The sequence below is a fragment of the Diadema antillarum genome, unplaced genomic scaffold (genome assembly GCF_040938485.1).
Source record: "Diadema antillarum isolate AM-2024a unplaced genomic scaffold, OU_Dant_1.0 scf00000163, whole genome shotgun sequence".
Taxonomy (NCBI): Eukaryota; Metazoa; Echinodermata; class Echinoidea; order Diadematoida; family Diadematidae; genus Diadema; species Diadema antillarum.
In genome coordinates, this window is record NW_027271052.1 from 2,459,202 (window position 1) to 2,484,445 (window position 25,244).

The 25,244-nt window shown below is 36.7% G+C and overlaps 1 protein-coding gene across 4 annotated transcripts in view; it reads left to right on the forward strand.

The window, feature by feature from the left end:
• LOC139722316 (heterogeneous nuclear ribonucleoprotein K-like) overlaps positions 1–25,244 on the forward strand; it is a 159,630-nt gene that overhangs the window by 21,083 nt on the left and 113,303 nt on the right. The gene's annotated exons all lie outside the window — the stretch shown is intronic.

The window sequence follows — 25,244 nt, forward strand, 5'->3', positions numbered from 1 at the left end:
ATTGAATTTTGTCAGTTTTTTTTTTTTGCATGATTAATGAAAAAATGTGATATGCCACCCTGAGCTCACTCATTTGCATTTCATATCAAATATTATCAGTCACATCAGTCTTAGTCCATTTTTTTTTTGGGATCGTGTCAGTGATTATTTCCACGCTCTCTCTAAATAAGAATGCTCTCTCTCAAGAAAAAAAAATACTTACAATTGATGATCTGCTCCTACATTTCTATAAACTTTCTTACCTGTCAAAGGAAATATTGTACTCTGTATTGAGCAAACTAGTAAATGAAGCTTGGTTTTCTCTATTGGAGTAAAATGAAAAATCACTGTGAGTTCTCAGTGATTGTTAGAATTCTGATTTCTAAGCTTCATGAAATATAACAAATGCAGAGCTTGAAGTGACTTTACTAGGTATTCTATGAGAAGTATTACTGCTTTCAGGTCTTGAAACTCTCTCTGTAGGACCTCATATCACTGTTCAGCCTGATGGGGAACTTTCTTTGTAGTACCCACACAAGCACTGCATATTGTGTGCATTTCATGAAGTAATTAAAAATGTTATCTAGTAATGCCATACTTTCTATGGGTAGGATGAAAGAAGATGACATGCAACAGCAAACGGCCTTCTCCATCCGACATCTTATGTTATCGTCATAGAATTCAAGTACAAGGCTTGTATCTGACAATTTGATGTGTAATTACCAAAAAGGCCCAAACTTTTCTGTTCTTTCAAATTCTTTAAGCACGTGCAAATATACCTAACATACCATGAATGTGGTATGGTTACATCCATTAGTGTTCAAGTTGAAATTTGAATGAATAATGAAAACCTACAAACAATTTTATGTTTCATTTGTGCTTATAGGCTTCAAAGCATAGTGGTATGTCCTGGATTCAGTTATTGGAAGTGAATTCCACAGTGTTGGTCCAGCGTGAGCGAAAGCTCGTTCCCCCCAAGATTTCCTAGAAAACGGAATATGTAAGAGACCTGAAGTTGAGGATCGAAGAGTTCGTGAAGGTTGGTATTGACGAAACAAACAAACATTGTAATCAGGAGCTGTTCCCTCAATAACATGATAAACCAAAAGAAGTATCTTAAACCGAATACGCTCCTGTACAGGCAACCAATGAAGACTCTTCAGGATAGGTGTGATATGACTGCGTTTACTTGACAAAGAAACAATACGTGCAGCGGCATTTTGTAGCTTTTGTAATTGGGCAATTTGCGAGTTTGGTAGATTGAAAAACAAACCATTACCGAAATCAAGGCGTGAAGAAATAAGTGCATGAACAAGTTTTTCCGTGGCAGAGCGAGTCAAATACTTGCGAATAAAACCAATATTGCGCAATTGATAACGGACTGATTTAGAAATGTTGGTGATTTGATCGGACATAACCATGTGAGAGTCAAACATAACACCCAGATTGCGACATGACTTTGACAGAGGAATATCATTACCTACAATCGAAATACAATTAATATCCAACTTATTCAAGTGAGATTTAGAACCAAAAAGGATAAATTCACACTTGCTGTGGTTTAGAAACAATGAGTTAAACCTCATCCAAGCATCAATATCAATGATGCAATTTTCTAGACAGCGCAGTGCATGAGATGCTTGGATTTGATGTGGTGGAAAAGATACAAAAACTTGTATGTCGTCTGCATATAGATGATACCGAACAGAATGCCTTTGAAATATTTTCCGCAGACCGATCAAATAGATAGAAAAAAGGGTGGGCCCGCCAACAGAGCCTTGAGGTACACCACAGCCTAATGGCTTTGAAGACGATGTGACACCATTCAAAAGAACAGACTGTGAATGGTGTGATAGGTATGATTTAAACCATTCGAGAGCTTGTCCCTGGATACCCAAACTTCTAAGTGTATTGACAAGAATTCTGTGATCTACAGTGTCGAAGGCCGAAGACAGATCCAACAAAACCATTGCTGTGACGGATCCGGAATCCATTTCCCTTAAAATATAACTAGAAACATTTATCAAAAGGGTCTCCACACTATGGTGAGGGCGATAAGCCGACTGTAAAGGATCGAATAGACCATGTTCCAGCATATAGTCTGAGAGTCTCGAGAACACAACTCTCTCTAAAATCTTGAACAAAAATGAAAGATTGCATACAGGACGATAACTTGTCAATGATTCCTTATCCAATGAAGGTTTTTTCAGCAAAGGACGGATCAGAGCTTTCTTTAAAGATAAGGGTACGGTAGCCTGCTCGATACTGAGGTTAACAATTTGAGAAATAATCGGGGCAAACGTGGGTGCGCAGTCCTTTAAGAGAATGGTTGGAACCGGATCCAATGGACAGGATTTAGGAGGCAATTTACGAAGAAGGAGAAGTATTTCATCAGTAGTTGTATGTTGGAAGGTTTCCAGTGTGGAAGAGGTAACAGGTTCAGATTCAGATGTGTGAGCTGGCCATTTTCCTGTCTAGCATGTATTCTGTGTGCTCTCTTATTTGTGATTATCAGTCTCCCCTTTTTTTCCTCTCCCTTGATCGCCTAGAGATGGCCTGGTCTGTGCTCTGTGATAGCACACATGAATTATTCATAGACTTTAGATGCAGCTGACCTGTTTATCTCCCTGTTTCAGTTTGGCGGCTTTCCTTTGATAAAGCACAACAAGGGCTCTCCAGCAGATATGCTCTGCACTACCTAAACAGATTAGACTTCCTAATTTTGGAATTGTTGGTTTGAAGATTGAAAGTATCCAATCACACTGAAATGCAATGTGTGCACACCCCTTAATCCTTGTCTTCTGTCAGAGTTTCATTCGCTAGAGAATGATTATCAAATATTGAAAGGCAGATGAGGTAAGAGATAGAGTGATGGCGATCTCTATGCCATGAGAGAGGCTATGAGTAGACAGGAACAGCAGTGAGTGAGGCCCAGAGATGACTGGGGTGTATTTCAGTCACATGGAGGGTAAGGAGACATGGATGGGAGGATCACATTGATTATAGAACTTACCCGAATTCATTAACTGAGATGTTTGTTAAACGTGAGAGATATAGCAACTTGATAACCTATGAAATACAAAATGGAAAAAAAAAAATAGAATGGTATGACCTGTCTGCTTTGTGCAAACCCATGTAGTAATGGGAAGAAAATGAATACAGATTGGAAAGAAAACCAACCCAAAGTGAATGCATGTAAGTTTTGTTATGACATGAAGTTACAGGGGATTAGAACTAGTGACATGCATTGGGCTACCTTTGCAAACGATGGCTTGATTTCTTTTAAGATTATTATGCATCTGACAAAGCAGGATGAAAATATTGTAGATTCTTTGAAGATTTGTTTGAATTGATAAAATCCATCATAAAAGCCTGAATTAAGTCACTGAATATCTCTATCTGATTCAGGCTTATATAGACTTTCCAGTCCGTCAGCTTTGGAATGTGAAAAAAAAAAGCTTTTATATACTGTAAAAATTGTAAGAATGCCATTCACTGGATTATAACTGTTAAAAAAAAAAACTCTTTCAGTGTAGATGCAGTTCAGCATTGGAAGAATGAGGCCAACACAGAGGCTATTGGCCAAATATGCAGACATTACATTACATGATGTAGCCATGTAGGAGCCAGGCTTTGAATACTGAGAGTGACATGAGGTAGCGTTCAAATGACCAGGGTTCTGTGTAGAGACTATGTGAGGTGGCCATGAGGCAGTCAGGGTTTAGAGCAGAAATTGACATGAAGTAACCTTAAGGTTGCCAAGGTTTGACAGAGGTTACATAAGGTAGCTATTATTAGCTAGGTTTCGGTGCAAAAGGTCACACTAGGCAGCCATAAGGTAGGCAGGCTTCAGCACAAAAAAGTGACATTGTACAAGTACAGATGTGTGACTATCTTATTAAAAAATTAACGTTTCCTGGAGATCTGGCTTTGATGCGCCCTTGGTTTTATAATTGATTGTCCCTTGTGAGTGGTGGTGATACATGACACTCGACAAATGCAAGCGCCTTAATTGATAAAGTCACGTTTCATGAAAATACTCCCCATAATGGATCAATGGTATGAGAAGCACTTTGCATGTGAATTCATCAGTATTTCTCCACTCATGATTCAAAAGCAAAAGTTAAGACAACTGACTTTAGAACTGCTGTATCATTTGCATTTTTTAAAACGAAGCGGCTCGTGAACTTTTCGACACTGGATTTTCTTCTTTTCACTCTCACATTCATTTATGGGGATGTTCACTGTTTCTCTATCCTTAGACCACAAAATGTCACTGAAAGCATTATATTTTTGGACTGTCTGTCCGTCCATTCATAGTAAATTTTATGGAGGACATAACTTAAGAACCATTGTGTGCAAATGAAACTGGACATACAGTGTATCTACATTGTATGTAGAGAAGCTGCGCTTAGCAACTTGTTGGCACACATGCTCAAGGTCAGCGGTTATACATTCTGTAGGTCAAGGTCAATATATTCTTTCATATCTCTGCAATGCCAGAAGGTACTGTATACGCTATAATTTTCGGGTACATAAATTTTCGCGAACATAAATTTTCGCGAATTGCCGCTGTCACACATTTTCGCAAGTGGTTAAATTCGCGATTGGGGGACCAGATAAAATATGAAGTGGCATAGAAAGTGTGAATTTTCAACTTACTAGCAAATGAGAATGAAAACGCTGCATGAAAAAAACTTACCAAACTCTGCGAACTAGTAAGTTAGAATTCGACATTTTTGAAGTGGTTAAGTCAATCGCGCTAGATTTCTGACGAGTGGTCCCCTTGCGATAATGGATTGGCTCTCTACAGTATTCGTAAGTAGATCTATGTGGACGTGCTATATGTACGTAAACAAGCTTAGCCAGTGAGTATGGTCTGTTCGGTAAGCCGTGACATGGTATACTAGTACTGAAATGTTCGTATCATCAAGGCAAGGGATTCATTTTGGAAGGTAATATTTTCGCGTGTTGTTAATTTCGCGAATAGCTCCTGACTCGCAAAATTTGCAAAAATAAAACCCCCGCGAAATATATAGCGTATACAGTATTTTCATAAAACTTAGTGTAAACATGTATTGCCAGATAAAGATTCCAATGGCTCAAAATATCTTCCTAAAACTTGGTATCATGTACATTGTATTGCCTGGTAATGATTCTCTTGGGAAGTTTTTGGTTGTGAGGCCAGAGATCAAGGGTCAAAGGTATGGCAGAAATGCTAAAATAATACTACTTTATGGTGAAATTACTCTATTTTCTCAATACCTTGGAAATGACTCAAAGTATGTGCTCAATTAAAATCTGTATGTAATATTTTTATGCACAGCTGCACAATGAATCTGTGGGGAAAGAGTTGAGCCATGGGGTTAGAGTTCAATTCAAAATGCTAAAATTTCTCTATTTTTTCCCACATTTTGAGAATGGCAGAAAGTCTTTTCTTAAGGTTCAGGAAATTGGGAGAATAATGTGAGACAGTGCAGGCATACCAGTCACCATAGCGATACAACTCTTTCTAGTTTGACAATTTAAGCATATAAACTGCAAAGGATAAATTCTGATTACTTCATTATAATGAAAAAATAAGGGAGATTTTAAGATATTTACAGTCATGGACTATCATCATACCAGAAAACTTTCACAAAAATGTCTGCTCTCACAGTACTGGCCTGTGTTTCAAGCATATGGCATAGTATCTGATATTTGACTTATTGATTGTTAAAGCACTCATAAGTAAACTGAAACTTAGGCCCAAAAAAAAAATTGTTGCATTGGCGTAACATGAGATTTTCAAATAGGGTCGGTCGGGCGGATTTTTTTTTTTTTTTTTTTTTTGCTACCTGCATTTTACGTGTAAAACTCGTGCTCAGCTCAGTAAACAGTTACAACTGCTGCACCGAATGTGCTGTGTTCATCTATTCTACAAATCATTTATGAGGCCGATATTACTGGAATTATACCCCTTCACAGAATTTAAAGATGTTGAAATCCCTATCCTGAATGTTTTCACTTCATATTTTACTATTTTGACTTAGATAAGATAGATGCAAATTGACCCATATGTACGATCTTTTCATCACACACGGCGATCTCTATTACAGTCCCACATATACAGATTCGTGTAAGTTCTCCACACAAGAAACCTATGGCAAAACTGTGCACAATACATCGCAGTCTGAATGCTACGTATACACTGAATAAATCTTGTTAGAGTACGTGTCCGTGTTGGAAACAGATGACGTACTGATCAAGGAAGGCTTATGCGAGGCGCTAGATCTCTCCCTCGTACATCCGATATCCCCAGAGCCGTTTCCACTTCCGGGTTTGTGCGATCGCGATCGCAATCAACAAGATATTTGATATCGATAGCAAAACAAAATAATAAAAAAACATGGGGTCGGCGGAATTTTTAGGGTCGGGCGGGTTACGCCAATGCAACAATTTTTTTTTTTTGGCCTTACCATATCGTAACACACCACGCTGGGAGCGCTCAAGCACTTTGTTGATATATACACCTGTGGCGTACCTCATGAGCCATTTTTGGACTTAAGTCAGAGGGGTCACACGTTTTGCAGTCACTCAACCAACACATTCACCACACACGTTTGCGCTACATACAGGTGTCCCTAACAAAGAGAATCAACTCTTTGTAAAATTGCAATGTGATGCATGTTATGCGCATTCTTCTTATGTCAACAGATGATAGGGTATGCTTTTATACCACTTTATGATCAAGCACTCTCTAGCATTGGTACTGTACAGTATCTAGGAGAGTGCTGAAATGCTCCTTAGAGTTAAAATACAAGAATTTTTTGTTCTTAAGTCAAGTTTTTATTTTCTTCAGAAATCAATGGGCTTGATGAGGAATATCTGATATCTGATCTGAATACAATTGGAGAGGACATCCAAATAGACAACCATGAACTTAGTAATTATACACACATACACACAGACACACATACACACATACGCACAGTATACATCTAACTAAGATGTGAAAGAATTAGTTTTCATGAAGTGAATTAATTTGTGATTGTGATAATATCAAACAAGCAAAGTAGATAGCAATTACTCAGATTTGATGAATAATAGCAATTCTACCACATAACCGACACTAGTCATCCATAAAGTCGTACACCCTACTGGACTTGGTAAGAGGAATCTGTTTTGCCCCCTTACACTTTACATTTGTGTAGACCATTGTGTCAGTGAAGCATTTCAGGCCATGTAGTGGGTAAACTTTATGATAATGTAGTATGTTTCTGAAATTTGGTTGATTTTTGTAAAGATCTGAAAGTAATACTGTGTATAATGTCATAGAAAAGGGAAATTTATGTATGAATTGTAGTCAATGATAAAATGCATGTGATTTTCACATTCAACAGATGATTCAGACAAAGCGCCCTCTATACCCCAAAGTGTGCGTTGAACACTAAAGAACAGTGCTCAGTGTGTTGTGTGTGTGCATTTGTTTGCTAATTAATGCATTTTATGACAGTGGGTATGAATTTAGAGCAAAAGATTTAAGCTGTCCTTGCATGTATTTCATATAAAAATATGTAATTATTTGTGAGGTACTTTCTATGTTTATACTACTTTTGGGGGTCGTATTTAATAATCTGTAACTTCTTTCCCACAGCTCTCATGATGATGATTGTCACATTAAAGGAGTACTTGTCAAAGTTATATGAAGTAGGATTGAGGTCCTGATATCTACCTCTCAGGAATCTAAAGATGTCATTTCATTGATGGCTGGCTAGTTGTGAGAGACAAGAATATTGCTTCCCAAAGGCAGCATCATACCTTTAAGTAGCGTGCATCATCAGATAGCCAAACATTTGTGAACATTTGTGTACTGAGGCAACACTGCCATTGTGAAGTGGCTGGAAACCTGAACCGTCTCTTAGTGCAGGACGAAACCTGATCGTAATTGACAGAATTCCCTGAGTAAATGCTGGGCAAACCTTCTCCCTGTGACAGACTTCAGTCCACATTGCAGTCGCCTGTGTCTATTCCATCCTTCTTTTATCTCTCTTATCTCTCTCTCTTCTATTCCCTGCTCTTCACTTTCCTCTAACCCTACTCTCTCTCTCTTGCTCCCACTCTGTGCTTCTCTTCCACATCATAGTATAATTGTATCCTTTTCCATATTGCAGTTGTGTAGCCAGTCTCAAAGTGCATGTATGTGTATGTAGTCTTTGTGCTCACTTTCTTGTATATCTGCCTCTTTCTCTCTCCTTCTCTCTCTTCTTCTTCCCCCTGTTTGTTTCTCTCCTCCCAGCCTCAAATTTCCTGCTCTAAAGTCTTTCAAGAAGTCATACATCCTTCCTTGGTAGAAAATACGTCTGTGCACTTTCACTCACAATGACCAGGTTTTAAGGAGATTTGAAGCCTAAGGACCTTACGTTTCCTCTCTTTCTTCACTCTGCCTCTTGACCTGTTCATGGTACATTATCTCTCAATACCAACAGGCACTGCACACACTGGAAGAGCTCTTCTGACAGTGATTGGTCTTTGTGAAAATGCCAGAAAACCATTATGCTGGATGGTATAAATATGTTTGCTGACAGCATTGTCAAACTTTCCTCTTTTTGCTTGATGATGAAAAGATCGCCTTCCTTCCCTCAGCATGTGAAAACAAATCAACAGAGTGAAATTCATCCTCCCAGTTTTCTAATGCGAGTGGAAATTGATATCGTAAAAAAAAAAAAACACTGCATGCAGTAATGATTGAAATGACAACACTTTCAACTGAAATTATGTTTGCATGTATGCCTGTCTGTCATATGAAACATTAGGATGAGTTAGATGGCTAAAAGAATAGATTGTTTTTTATTTTGACAATTTTGCTTTGAATAATCAAGAGGTGAATCTGCATGCACATGGATGAGTATCATGATGATATGGTAAATACTTTTCAGAACATTTATACCAGTACTCTTCAATAAAATTTGTATCTTCCCTGAAAACATGGTGCTACCAGCTTTAAGTTCCTCACCTTCTCATATCAACAGAATAAAGACACCTATTAACTGGTTCTTTGATTCCCCTTTCCCCTTCCTTAAACAACTGTATAATCAAGAAATTACCTTTTTTTCTGACTAGAACAGGTGCAAAAGAGCATTTCATAGCACAATGTCCAGGTGGGATGGTGATGTGAACTATGAGTATTAAAAATCAAATCATTCATTCAACTCTAGAAAAAGAGAAAAAATCATTTACCTGTCATACACACTCTTTCAGAGTAAAATTGTAGAATTATTAGTGGATGCTTACACCAGACAAAAGTCAAGCTGATGGTTAGTTTCTGCTCAATTCGCCAAAGCTGAAAGCAGTTCATGAAAAAGCCTCTCAGTCTTCTTTCTTCAGACAAGTTGAGACAGATATCTTTGTATGTCGGGATCATACAGGACATTTTAGCTTCTAATGCATTGTGAGTTCAGATATATACCTTCATCTGTGTTTATAACCATTATAGGGCAACTGGAGTACATAAACACACATGCTCCTCAAGTTAATGCAGGTTTGTTTAAGTTGAGTCTTTTTGAAGGAGTTATCTTTGCTTCTCTGAAGGGGTCATAATTCCCTTATAACATGTACATGAGAGGACTCGTAAAACTGTCAGAGGAATGGATACTACAAAGATGTGCATGTAATCACATTTTCTTATCATATGCAGCAGATTATTTGAAAGCCATATAGCGATTTATGGAATACAGTTTTTGAAGAAGAACTTGATAGCGCATTTAATGAGGTACATGGAGAATGGATGGAGATTAGTATCAGGAGTGATATGTTGACAACAGCTTGATTACCAACTGATTGACCAATTGCCCTTCATCGACATAAATAAACACCTATTATTTAGTATTTGAGTAGTAGCCATGATAAAAATCATAGGCCATACATACTCAGGTTGGATGTTTGGCCCATGATTTTATCATGTCTTCTACTCAAACACTTAGTAATAATTGGTATTTGGTTATATCAAGGAAGGGCAATTTGACAGGTTGTTGCAATAAAAACAGCTTGATGCAAGAATCATTAATTTGAACTTTGTATATACTGACAAAAATTAAATGTGTGTGGATATTTTTTAGGAGATTGTAACAGTGTGTTATGTCATATGGTGTTATCTTCATGATCTATTCAAAGATATGTTATGTGTAAATGGAAGTGTGCATGCTTGCCAGGTGAGGGATATTATACATTATATTTCATTACTATCTATACTATAGCAATGACACAAACATGCAGGGTTGTAGTATTGTCATTCTTAGAGAAGTGTTTACATCACATGCCATCTACTTTTCATCATCTACATACATATATTATGTACAGTGTAGTTCCTACAGATTCAGCAGTGTAAATATCATGGGTGTCATTTAGAATGTTTAGACAGAGGACATCAATTTTATTGCATGTTTTCTCTAACAGTAGATTGTCTGTTGTCTATGATTTAAACTGCTAGTTTTGTTACAATGCAAGTTAGCCAGCTCAGACATTCATGGTCATTTGAGACTTAGACTTATTAGTGATAGCAGTCTAAGGCATAGCTGCAATGTACAATGTATGGTTCATACATGGGAGTGAGAGCTGAGTAGGGAACCAGTGTATGCAGAGCTTCTATTTTTCATGCTTATCACTATGGCAACATAAGACAAAGAGACTGAAACATGTGATGCCATCGTATGTGAAACAATTCTCCACACTGATAGTCTAATATCTTACCATGCCACTAGCAAAGAATGATTCCTTTTCCATTTACACATACATTGTAAGTCAAGGTAGTTGTTTTCCATGTGCAACAACCATTTGAGGGTTTCACTATGTACGTTACAATAGATATGAACACAGTGTCAGATGGAGGGGCTTGCTGTTGAAAGTGGTGATGCCTCTACCGTCATACCTACCTGCTCTTAAAGGGATAATCAACAGTAATTTGATTTGTTGGCAGTTAATTCATTTTCCCCCATTCCGTCACTACATCAAATGTAAGGTGTAATCAGATTTAGGAAAGGCTATGTACACAGATACAACCATGTAATACACTGGATGTTCAAGGCTTGGAGTTGAAGCACAGTTCAGGAAACTTTGAATTGAGATATTTCCTCCATTTTCAGGTTTGGAGTAATTCCTGTAAAACAGTACGGACAATTCAAAAATGTAAAGATGAAAGCCTAGTCACAAATAAAGTGATGTGGTATCAGCCAATAGAGATAGTGCATGTAATAAATACAATGTTGTCACTTGTGAAAAAGTGAAAAACAAGAATAAAAATGTGTTTTGCACAGCAGTCCATAACTGATGTAGTACCAATTAACATGATTTTGTGAAAGAAAATGTTACAAATTCATGATAACCTCCCTCAAGCTGATGTGCACTAGAGCTCAGAGAGAATAACATACATAGTTTATTTTTATGAAGTTAAGATTAATACACACTGATCTGTAAGACACATATAGTCCTAATCAAATTTGGAAAAACAAAAAAGAAAATCGTGAAATGCATCAACAGAAGATTTAATAAGAAAGATAATCAGCATGAAAGGTGGCTGCATGAAAGAATGAGATTGAAAGGAGTTGAAAGCTCAGATGAATTGAAGAGAGAAAGAGAGCAGGTGAACGGCAGGATAGAAATTAGAGAGAAAAAGAAGAATTGATAAGTAAGAGATGCAGTATAGAGAGAAAGAAAGAAAGATGAATGGGAGGAGAGAGAAAAAAGAACTAAAAGTAAGAAAATGCATTATGGAGAGGAAAAGGAAGATGAATGGGAGGAAAGTAGAGAGAAAGAAGAATTGAAAGGAAGGAGTTGTGCATTTAGATTATAGGGAAAAGAAGATGAATTGAAGGAAAGTAGATAGAAAGAAGAATTAAAAGGAAGAGAGATGGATGCATTATAGAGAAAGAGAGGTTTGTGTCTTCTTGTACTACTAACACTCTACTGGGGATTTTTTTTTTTTTTTAATCACAGGGACTGAAATGTATTTAATATGGCTGATTGACAGCCAAGTACAAACTTCCCATGTAGAATATATTCACATCTTACATGCAGGTAGGGTAGCATGCCCATTACTGTAAAGGGGATATTTTCGTGTGACTAATTTTTCGCGCTCAGCCGAATAAGAAGAGTTTAGTGTATTTTTAATTCCGCGGTATTAAGACATCAACTACGGGAACATATAATGGCAAGGAAAAATATTCGCGTGCTTTTATTTTCGTGCTAGTTTCTGATTGCGCGAAATGCGCAAAAATTCAACACCACAAAAGTTTCCACTTTTACAGTACTTTCTCCATAATATAAGTTTTATTCCTGAAGGTTCTCAGCACTGCGAACTTAACTCTTACTGTAATACACTATTTGTTTACAGAAGAATTTCATGAATCTGGACTATTTGTTTAGTTACTGTAATAAATGTTTGTGACACAATTTGAATTACTGCAAGATCATTACAAGTGTTATTAAATTGTAGTGTCTTAATAGAGCCCTTAAAACAGTAGTGAATTGTTCTCCATTGTATTTGTTCGGTATAGCTGCATCATTGTTATGAGTTTGGGTGTGTCAGCATGGTACAGGTTTGTTTGTACCAACACCATTATCATCATCATCATCAACAACAGCATTTTCATACCACAAAGTTTCTGTATGTGTTTACAGTTCAACAAAAATATCAAAGATTTGATTTGGAAATTCAGAGGTGGCTGAGGGGTTCAAGCAATTATCAACAAGCAAAAGATAAACAGTTTGTACACTTGATGTGATGCTCATTATATCACAAGTTCTTTGGTTTTCCTTGACAGAAGCTAATTTTTTTTTTTGCCTTTTATTATTTAGAAATGCTTTCCTCTTTAATACAAATGTTGAGTGACATCTTAATATCATTGACATTAAGTTTTAATAATGAACATGAAGTCTATCATTTGTTAGGATTATAGGAGACCCAATAAAAATTGTGTCATGATCCCAGCATGGGTACATCTTGTAAGCTTCGCCTGTGTTATACTTACAAGGTTAAGATTATGAAATTTTTAAATATAAATGCTCATATCTTTAGCAAAAGATTGTGCAATGCATCTTGATATACTTCATGTAGGGGTAGCTACATGTATGTGTAGCATGCAATACCCTTCTGTAAGGAAATATCCATTTGAAACAAAGTCCATGCAGTAAGGCTTTTTTTTTCCGTTTAAAAACAGACGGAACCATCTCTGTGAATGAGCAAGCCATATAAATGACACTCTTTATGGTCTTGTTCATCAGACATTGCTTAAGATATCTTTTGATGCAATATTTGGAGTCTGTTTAAGGCCACCTTTAGAGGAGATATGATACTAAACCAAAGATACTAGATCAAGGAGCCATTAAATACCACTGGCCAGAAATATGGATGCTAAATATCTTTCTCTCTAAGATGAGTTGTCGTCTGCAGAATGCTGGTTGCAAAAGACTATAATGGCACCTAAAAACCTTTCTGCTTGCTAAAACTGAGTCGTTAAAAAGAGAATAAACTGGCAGTAAATATGATACCAAGACAGCTGGAGCTATGCCATTAATTCCTCCCAAGCCACCGCTCACTCAGGCTCCCTTTATAACACCTACAGCCAGGAGAAAGCGTTCTCCTCCAAATGGCATAGCTGCATTTCCATGACAACACACTGTTGCTGTGGTAACCATGGCCTCAGTGGCCGTCACCCACCTTTGCCCTAACAATGCAAACACATGCAGCCTTGCACACTGACTCAAGGGTACAAAGCACGGGCTGATTTGATACTGCAAATCTACTCGGCGATTATTTTGTGAAATATCCACTTTCTATTTCCATTTTTTATTTTCATCGTGTGGTACTTTTACCACTCCAAAGATTCGGCTGAGTGAAGTACAATGTAGTGTTTCTTAACAGACAGTGTAGATTGTGTGGCTATGCATGCATACAGTGCTGTAGATTAGGTGATGCCATTGTGTGATAAACCTGTGTGACAGGGGATTATGCATGCAAAGCACAAACTGAATCCATGAGCTAGCTAGCTTGTGCAAGCCATTATGCCTTGGACATTTCCAATTAGACTGGTATCAATATACTCACAATTTGTGCATCCAAATAGAGTGCCCTTTGGGACTTTTTCATACCATGAATACATATGAACCTGCAGAATGTGTGTTTTGCTGTGAAAAAAAAAAAAAACGTGACCACTATATGTTTGATGCAGTCTGATAATGTGTATGAAATCTTTCATGCCTTAGTTCTTTTCAGTTCAGATTATATTCTGCATTTTCAATACAGAACAACAAAATCTAACAAAGTGTTGGCATAATTATATGAAATATATTTGTGTCAATGTAGATTATATGTTTCCATGTAATTGCAAGAAAACATATGAAGTAGATATACAATGTATATAGTACGGAAGATGTTCATCATCTTCTTTGCCAGACAAAGGCTAGCAGATTTTGCGGCCGAAACGTCGTATTCATTTTTTCGTGTTTACCTCGCTTTGTGAGACAGAAGATTAGCTTTAGAAATATATAACAATGCCATATTGAAGGTACACTAATGGAGCAAACACTTCAAATAAAATTTTGAAAAAAATAATGAGAAATTCAGGGGACCATCCTAATTAGCTGAGCTTGACTAGAAAGATGGCCTCAGGTAATGTTATGACGTAAAATCTATCATAACATATATTTTAAATCTGGCTACTCACAGTGTGAACAGCAGTGCAGAGGGCATGCAGTGAGGTGTGATGTGCATTGTACTGTGATGGAGTTTATGTGTAGAAACACATTATAGTATACTATTGATGTCAGGTTAATGTGGAAAATGTATAATTGTAATGTGATGGCACTAAACTTATTTCAGAGTATTTAAAGGACAAGTCTACCTTTATATACATAATTATGATTGAGAGAATGCAGCAATATCAGTAGAACACATCAGTGAAAGTTTGAGAAAAATCCTCTAATGGAAACCTGTGCTCTGAATTTATATTTTCAGCCAAAAAAAATTATATGGAGATATAACGATATTTTTTATTCTCTTAATAAACCCCAAAACAAAACAAAACAATGAAATGCACAGTTCCAGACATGGAGCAAAGAATACCAAACATTTGGCCCATGATGCTTTCATGATTTTTGGGCTGTGAAGGATTGTGGAGTTTTTCAAGATATATGTACTATTAAGACAAATGATGCATTGGGTATGAATGAACTGTAGAGTTTGTTGTGAAAAAAAAAAAAATCAAAATTTAAGGAAGACTATTAAATCTGTATTTTCCTTGAAAGCAGCAGTCTGAAAGATATGAATATATATATTTTTTATGTTTTTAGTTTATGAAATAGGGATTGGAAGGTGTTGAATAAGGGAAATTAGTGATGAATTGCACTACATTTCTGGAGAATACAAATTTGAATTAGTTTGTATAATTGAGCCAAAATTTCCTTAAATAATATATCAGTATGTAATAAAGTAGATAATAAAGTAGAACCTTGAGTATCCGGCCACACTGGGACCAGCGGGCATCTGGATTTATCGATTTGGCCAGATAAAAGAGATATGCTCAAATACAGCACTTTCTAGCATATTCGTGTAGGGGTATACACATGTTACTACCAATTCACTAATATTATGATTATCTGCATGGCGTTGTCATGTTTCATACTTCAGAAATTGCAGAAATTACAGAATTAAACAAAATACATGAAAAATATCCCTTCATGTATTGTTTCATTGATATTGACCCACAATGAGATCAATATTACGACTTCCCGAATACTGTTGCTGCATGCATTGTAATGTAACCATTACTGTTGCAGTGACAAGTGCACCACCAGTCTTTGACATCGTCTCACGAAATGACTTCAGAGTTCCAGTCTGCTGCGATGATTGGAATATGTCCCGTCATGTATTCGCACGATGGCTGGATAATCGAGGTCCTACTGTGTATATAGATGGTAGAATCAGAATATAAAGGAAAACTCTGAGATACTTTATCAATCAGTGTAAATTTTCCCAATGTTCTAAAACAAGACTGTGAAAATTGCGAATGTAGTCAATCCAAGGTAAATTTGAATCAATTGTAATTCAATGAATTCAAATTCAAAGAATTTAGAGGATCTCACTTCAACAGGCAATCCATCAATATAGTAGTATTAACATGTGAAGGTCAAATAATTAATGCTCATTGAATATTTGTTGTTTTTCAACTGAATGGCCCAGTATTCATTTAGAAAAGGTAATAACAGCACTCAAATTCTGTTGAACACTGTGATTTATGCCATTTCTAGACTTACTGGTGAACATATGTAACATGAACAGACAAAGATGCCTGTCCATGTTACATATGCTCAGCACTCAGTGTAGAAATGATATAAAACACAACTTTGACTTCAAGAAGCCAAAATAGACAAGGCCTGTGGACACAGGAAATGGAACAGCCGAGAGGGTGTTTGTTGTTGTTGGTTTTTTTTGGGGGGTTTATTTTTGTTTTTGTTTGTTTGTCTGTTTGTTTTTTTTTTGCTTTTTCCTGAATGTGCCACTTACATCATTGATACAGATTTCACACACCATTAGAATGCCATGAGAATCATCATGGACCTACTACACATGGACTATGAACGGAGGTCTTTCTTTGATCCCATCATCACCACCGCCACCTGATTATGTGCATCTTAATGAGTACATTCAGGTGTCTGGACAATAACTATTGATTGTGTGATCATGTATCAATCATGTATCGTCACTAACAAAAGAATCGTTTCCCTCATTTCAGTCTTGTTTCGCTGATGTGCCTTTTTCAAACGGAAATGTCTTTGAATAAATACAGATGATGAGGAGCAGCAAAACCTGAAAACATGACAAATTTTGTGTCAAAAGATGGGTAATTGCTGATTCGCACATTTTCGCACACGCATAAGACCTTGCCTAATAGCAAGATATACCAGCTCTCTACCATTACCACCCCTTTTTGCTCTGGAATAAGCTGCATAAATGTGAAATATTGAGATCACAAATGACAATCATTGTGCCAAAATGTTAGCTTTATTTTAAAAACTGCCTGCTTCTCCCCAAGCGAAATTGTTTGAGGCATGATTTCCTAACATACACCACAACTGCACATTCACTTTACTTGATTTTTGTGAGTTATTTTCTTCTGCGCATATAGTTTTAGATTTCTCGAATCTCCGTCTTGTTCTTCTCCCGGCTTGCTGGCGGTGATGATCATGGGATCAAAGCAGTGAAGCATGCTAAAAATGTCTTTGTGTTGCTTTTGAGATGTACAGGTGCATGAATTAATTAATGATGCGATGAATGTCCTTATATAATAGGTCCATGGAATCATCAAGTAAAATTAATAAGTCCATGCAGGAATTCTGTGAGGTAAGATGACATAATGACCACACATTCAATATCACAAGGATTGTGATAAGACTATTTTAAAAAATCTTCTGTGCTCTTTGCTTAATCAGACAGAAGAGGCATTCTGACGGCAGAAGGAGTTTGATTTGGATCGCGATCTAAACCTTATTTTCAGATTAACAAAAATTATATGGAATAATCATGACTGAAAAATCAATGTATTTTTTGGCTGGTGCCAAACACAGTGCCAAACCAAAAATATCACTAACCCTCTCAAATGGAACGCCTGTGACCTCAGCCTGACTCCCAGCCACTGGAGCTACTCAGCATGTTGTAGCACCATTGTGTTTGAGTCACCTGCGTTCTCAGTATCTCAGCACACTCAATGAAGGCCCGGGCCTGGAGCCACACACACACACAAGCACACACATCATCATCATCATCATCATCATCGTGCATTGTATACATTCTCTGCTAACCTGTTTACATGTGGCTCGATTTGCTCGCTGCAGTGAGAAACGGACCGTACTATGGCCACCCCAGCCCCCAGCAAAGATACCTGATGCATTGTGGGATTGGAAACATTGATGTTCTAATCACCATTCTGACAAGACATATCGCAGAGCAATCATCTTGATTATTGGAGAAATACTGTGATTATTTGAGAATAATCACAAAAATAGTAAAATTATAATCAGGATCCAAATCATGATTTTTCATCATGCCAGGCATTCACACGAGATTTGGATCACGATCCAAATCACTCTCCCAAACTGCCAGTGAACCCCCTTAGAGTGGTAAGGGGCGTTGCAGATACCCTTATCAATACCAAATCCTAAACATTAATTTTTAACCAGGAGTAGAAGTTTAGTATCTAACAGAAACCATTGCTAAGCCATATTACTCTTCTTTCTTTTTTTACAAGATTATTATGAATGCAACATATCACTTGCTTCTTTAGCATCTTTGATATGAGGTACTTTTGGTAGTGGATTAAAATCTGACTAATTACTTCCTATTTCAAGTCTTGTAGTAAAGAATGAAACATGTGAGTAGGTTACTCATGCTGATAAATGAGAAACGTTAAATTAGAATGCATTAGTTAAGGAATTTCCACACACAAAAAAAATCCAATATCATTTTCACTACAGTTTTTACAAAACAAATAAGGTTTTCCTTCTGAAAATGCCAACGAATGCACTCATTGCATATAGTTTTCACAATCTAAAATTTCTGCAATGAATTTCCATAAAATGGATAAGTCAAGAAAAAAATAATGTAGATAGAATTAGGTTGAGAAAGACATTGGATCAGTCAAATGACCACTGACAAAATCATATGTGGAATTCCAGGACATTTATGGATAGACAAGATACAGAGAACAGAACATGAGCTACCAAAATAGGAGCTGAACATGATGTTACCATGTCCCATCACTCAAGTCAGTGATTAAATTGTGTCTGTGTCTAAATATGACAAATTATCAATTTGTTGAATTGCCTTGAGTTTATAGTGTCTGGGGTTTGCCTATTTGAATAGCAATAATCTGGTGAATCCTGAGGCTTTCCACAAACAGATGAAGTAGAAGAGCTAGTATTGTACAGATGATGACTAGCAGGGCAGGAAACAGAGATTATTCCAGCAAAAGGTTGTGAAATAACAGTTTTCTTATAACCTCCCTCAAGTACAGTAGCCTTTCAAACCCTGAGACAAAAACATTTTGTTTGTTTCAACAACTAAAGTCATTATCTACTCAGCATTTCATCATGAGGAGTAGTCAAGGTATTCTTGGAATACAAACTTGGAATACAAAACTTATTATTTCATTATGTGTCACAATATAATAAGCATTAAATTTTCTGCCTTTTGGAAAACATTGTAACAACAATTATTCCACCTTCATGCGACCAGGTCTGCCCAATCACTTTAATACAGATATTCGTTGAATCTCCAAAATGTGCATTGATACAATTCATCACAAGTTTTTGAAACAGAAAGGTTTACCTTTCTACAGGATTTTAATTGACCCTGTTTCAGACATAAATATTCTGTGTCACAATGGTTACCCTTTGTTAAGCATGATCTTTTTACACATGCAATCAAATTGTATTCGTGATGACATAGTTTCTTATACATCACAGTCCACAATGAGATGATAGGTTGTTGTTGTTGTTTTTGAGATATGATGTATGCCACTGATGTAATAGCAAAACACTGATTTATTTTGTGTTTCCATTAGTTTTTAAATGTTTCATTGTACATTCAAAGATATTGTAATAGCTGAATTGTTACTCCCACAAAATGTTATCTTATAGAAGAGGTTTTTAGCAGGATACTTCAAAGTAAAGTCAGAAAGATACTTGTGCACTTCTACCATGGTTGAAATTTATTCCAAATATGCCCGGGTTTAAATGAATTCCAAGCATGCTTTTTGATGCAGAAACAAACTACGAATACCAAATGCATTGAGTCTTCAATAAACATTTGCCTTATCCAAACATATAGCAATTTACATATAATTTCAGTTTCTTTCAAGACAGACCCATGTGTTTCTAAAGAGTAAGTTTACTCAAACCAGAAAGCAGACTTGTTCAGTGTACATGTCATTATGATTTTGTGTTCTTAAGTTGTATTTCTTCCCATGGAAATCCCCCTAGTTCTTGTTCAGATTTTGGATGCATCTGCATCCGTTAGAAGGAGTGATCCATCATCGGAGTCCCCAGATTAATACAATGGCTCACAGACTTACATGGCCTGCTTAAGAAACAAGACGCCGGAAAGGGGGGAGGGGGGGGGGGGAATGGGGGGCTTCATGAATTATTCAAACCATTCCAAAATTCAGGTGGCACATATAAATACTGCATTTCTATGTCCAGCTACATCTCCGCTTCTGCTTTATTTTACAGGCTAGGGTCAGGAGGTGTGTTCAGCTAGATGGAGAACAACCAGCAGCAGAGTGTGTTTAGATACTTGATATTTCCCTGCATATTACTGTGTGTACATGCATAGCTTAAGCTTGCCATCTTGGTACAACATATTTGTAAGAATCTGATTGTGATGTGGGAAACTAAAAGTGTATCGGTTAGTGTGACTGGTTAACAGATTGATCCTAAAACCATTTAATGGTCACAATGATAGGATGATTTGTGACAACTTCTACCCCACTATAATGTTTCCAACTTTCGATAAGTACTGACTTACTTTTTTTTTTTCTTCTACTTCTTTTGTTGAGGTCAGATCTCGTACAGTCTTTCCTTAACTGATAAAATGGCAAGTGTTGAAAATAAAATCAAAGTAGCAAGTAGACTTTAATCTAATTCAGCTAAACATAATATGTTAAGCTAAATTATAGAAGGCACACATGTTGCATGTGCAAGGCTAGTTTATATATCTGCACCATGTAAAACTGTACATTACTCCATACTACTGTAAAGTGGAAATTTTCATGTGAGTTTTTCTTTCAGGCTTGACCAGGTAAGATGAATTCTGCATGTTTTTGACTCAGTGGAATCAAAATATAGAATATTATTACATACATTTTGTGTAACAACAACAAATGTGCATGCTTTTATTTTTGTGCTAGTTTCATGTCAAGCTCAAATGAGCACAATATTCCACACTGTTAAAATTAAGATAAGAAGGCATATGATACACCATGTGAATATAAAAATGAAATTAGAAGCAATTCAGTTTAACCACCTTTCATTGAGGGGACATTAACCATTAGGTTGATATTCAAAGAGATAACACCCTCCTTTTTGAGAGATTACATTTTATTTTGTTGCATATTTCAGAGTATAAAAAATTTTGTTTTGTACATTTTCTTCTCTTGTGATAGAGTAAGCATAAAGTATTTTCTGAGGGAGAGGGGGCAATTATCTAAGGCCAAAAAAAAAAAATTGTTGCATTGGCGTAACATGAGATTTTCAAATAGGGTCGGTCGGGCGGATTTTTTATTTTTTTTTTTTTTTTTTGGCTACCTGCATTTTACGTCTAAAACTCGTGCTCAGCTCAGTAAACAGTTACAACTGCTGCACCGAATGTACTGTGTTCATCTATTCTACAAATCATTTATGAGGCCGATATTACTGGAATTATACCCCTTCACAGAATTCAAAGATGTTGAAATCCCTATCCTGAATGTTTTCACTTCATATTTTACTATTTTGACTTAGATAAGATAGATGCAAATTGACCCATATGTACGATCTTTTCATCGCACACGGCGATCTCTATTACAGTCCCACATATACAGATTCGTGTAAGTTTTCCACACAAGAAACCTATGGCAAAACTGTGCACAATACATCGCAGTCTGAATGCTACGTATACACTGAATAAATCTTGTTAGAGTACGTGTCCGTGTTGGAAACAGATGACGTACTGATCAAGGAAGGCTTATGCGAGGCGCTAGATCTCTCCCTCGTACATCCGATATCCCCAGAGCCATTTCCACTTCCGGGTTTGTGCGATCGCGATCGCAATCAACAAGATATTTGATATCGATAGCAAAAAAAAATGATAAAAAAACATGGGGTCGGCGGAATTTTTAGGGTCGGGCGGGTTACGCCAATGCAACAATTTTTTGGGGGGGGCCTAATCAATGTGTTTTGTGTTTTTTGGGAGGAGGGTGAGCATGTCAAAGTTCAGATGATCTGGTAATTTCTGTAGGTTGCAGGAGGGACTATTTATCTCTGGTCTGGATGCTACAGCTGTACTTGCTTTTTTCTTCTCTTGTGATAGAGTAAGCATAGAGTATTACTGCAAATGTCATGTCATCATCCTTGACCTTTGATCTTACTTTATGAAGAGACTTTCATACTTAGCCGCATTTTGAATCTGTGAAATTTTGTGGAAGGATATACTGCAAATACTTTGGTGCATTATCTTCATATCATGCTATGCTTTTGATGACCGAATAACTTTTTTTCCTGTGATGATCATGTATAGATTATAGCAAAGTGTGGTTAAACTAGGTATTCCTGACCCAGAAATAGTCCATTTGTGCAAAATCTTAAAACAGATGGCTTATTACGATAGTGAAAAAAAAAGAGAGCGAGATATTGCAAGTCAGTTTTGTGATGGCTGACAGCAAGCAAGGTAAACAGATGCTCCATTTATTAGTTTCATTGTAATGACCATTACGTTAAGTACATGGATGACGTCCAAATATTGGGAACAAGATCGAGATTTGTCCGCTAGATACATGTCACTCCTCATTTTGCCATTTCCTCAAAACACCAATCTGTAAAGTGTGTTTGTGGGAACATGTTTTCATTGCATGTGGATCATCTCTGTCTACTGTGGTGTCAGGAGATGGTTGATGAGTTGAGAAGTTTGGTGCAGTGTGCCCAGGAGCTCTTTTCCTTTGATCTATGACGGGTCATTCTCACTGTGTGTCAGCTCCTGCCTCACTCTCTCACTGTTTGTTTGGATAACCTAGTGTCCCATCCTCAGAGGCAGCTTATTCCCAGAATGAGTGTGAATGTTGTCTGTCTGACTGGCATGGCACCTAATGGCTGGGTGTCATACAAGGCTCCCCAGAGATTACTTGCTCTGGGTAATTCATCACTAACATTTTTCACATTCAACACACACACTGTATCCATGATATAATTATATGTCTCTTGGTCACATTATTTTCAGAAGGGAGTCACTGGTGTACATGTGTATGTAATGTGAGAAAAGAATGGTCTTATACATAAATAGTGGCCAATGTCAGAACTTGTCGATTATAAAATCCTAATAAACTGAAACCACTTTGAGGATGATACTGACAAATGATTTACAAAATCATTTACTGTTTCATTTCAGTGTCACTATTGTGAAAAATTGCTGTAATTTCTGTTTGCTGAGAGGAAATGCATCATGTTAACACTTTCACCACAAGTTTATTACAATCCTTACTCTACCTAATATTTGTGATGTACGCATAGAAGTGAGAGATATTCCATTGCTGACCAAATTATGCCAAAATTTGAAATTCATTATATTGGCAGAGAAAGCGAGAGTGATTTATCTGAAATCCAACAAATATATTAAAAAAGTGTATATTTGTGTGATTTTTTTTTCTGAATTTGTTTCAGGTGTGAGTCTTTTGTAATTTTTGTAACCTGGCCATTTCCTTAATGCACCCTCTTTCCTTAATGCACCCTCTTTCCACATTAGCGGATGGAGAATTAATAATCTAGACACAGAATCTTTGTTGCATGCATGCAACATAAAGTCGGCATACAAATTTTGAGTATCACATGAAAGTTTATTGCACGGATGCACCCTGTATGTTAAGAAGCATGGGATATATTGTAGTTTTCATTCTGTAGAAAATAATCATTTTGTCTTTTCATGATTTGAAAACTATTGTATTATGTGCATACAATAGCATCTCAGCACAAAATGCAGTCCTTACAGTGTAGTCATCTTATCCATTTTTTTGCCTTTTTTCTCTTTCATCTCTTTCTTACTGTCATTATTCTGCGTGGGCAACATACTTTTTATCCATGTTGAATCCACATGTGACCTTGTTTTCCTCCAGGAGTACTATGAGATCAGGAATACTGTGAGATTCACAGTCCTGGAAGTGTGATTTGCAACATAGATTTATTGTAGCAGTTATGGCCTTCAAAGGATGGTGGATGCAGCTTGTTCTGAGGATGAAACTGCCATTAAGATGATTACCTTTTTATGCTAATAACCATGTCATGCAAAGTAGGCACGGTCTATGGATGAGTATAAGCCAGACTCTGTTGCTTGTCTTCCAATCAAACTTAGTGTGAAGAGGCTCTCAATGCCACATGTCTTTGCATAGGGTGACAGATGTGCTTCAAAAGAGTATGATGGAGATATATCTAAATCCATCTCATGAATTCTTGGTTTTACACAGAGATGATATCATGAAAGAATACAGAGTGTTCTCAAGCTATTATAAAAGAAAGAAAAAGATGTAGTTTTGTTCAAAGTGGCTCTTTTAGTCCTTGAACCGACCCCAAACCTGCTTCATTTTGTTATTTCTCTAATGATGCAGAAGTGCATAATCATAGATAATCATGTTGATGTTGGTCACAAAGATATCTTGTTGCAAAGCCTGAACATTAATGTGTGAAATGTTAGAATATGAGCCATAAAGTAGAGAAAAAGAATTGACTTGTCCACTGATGACCTGGAAACCAAGGAACTTCCCAGACATATCTCTTATGCAAGTCTATATGACATGTGTAGTGTGCCTCAGAAGTCTGTGATTACCATTCAACAGTAAGACATGCCAGTGACACTACCTTTGACCAGTACATTACATACCACTGACTACTAATATCAAGATGATTACTTGACAAATGATTGTTAGTTTACAGCATCAAATTTCTGCATCACAGCAAATGATAAAACATTCCCCTGTTGTACAGATGTATGTTAGGCAACCTGTATAATGTCTCAGTAGGTTTTCATCCTATTGTTTAGACAGACATGTACAATGTGTATGATGCCATAGTGTTGCAGTTTCAAAACACTCAGAGTCATTTGCTTAACTACACCTATCATCAATCTTTGTCGCACCACACGAGTCTCTCATCAATGTTTTCTTAGTGTAATTCATTTTAACATAAAATTATCACCAAGATTATAATTCCTAGAAAATGAGTTTTGCAGAAAGCATAGCTGTCCATCAGGTTTACGACTGTCCCATTTTAATTTTTTTAAATTTTTTTTTTTGGGTCGGGGTGGGTTGGATTGTATTTGGATGTGACACAAAGAGAAATGAACTTGGAGTGTGCACTTTACTGTTTGCATTTATGTTTTGTTCGTGATAAATCCAGCAAAATTCTCAAGCGTCTGTATCCATGCAGTCTAAGAAAATGAAACAAGACAATTTTTATACATCTCTCCTTTTCTTTCCCTCTCCCTCTCTTTCCCATAT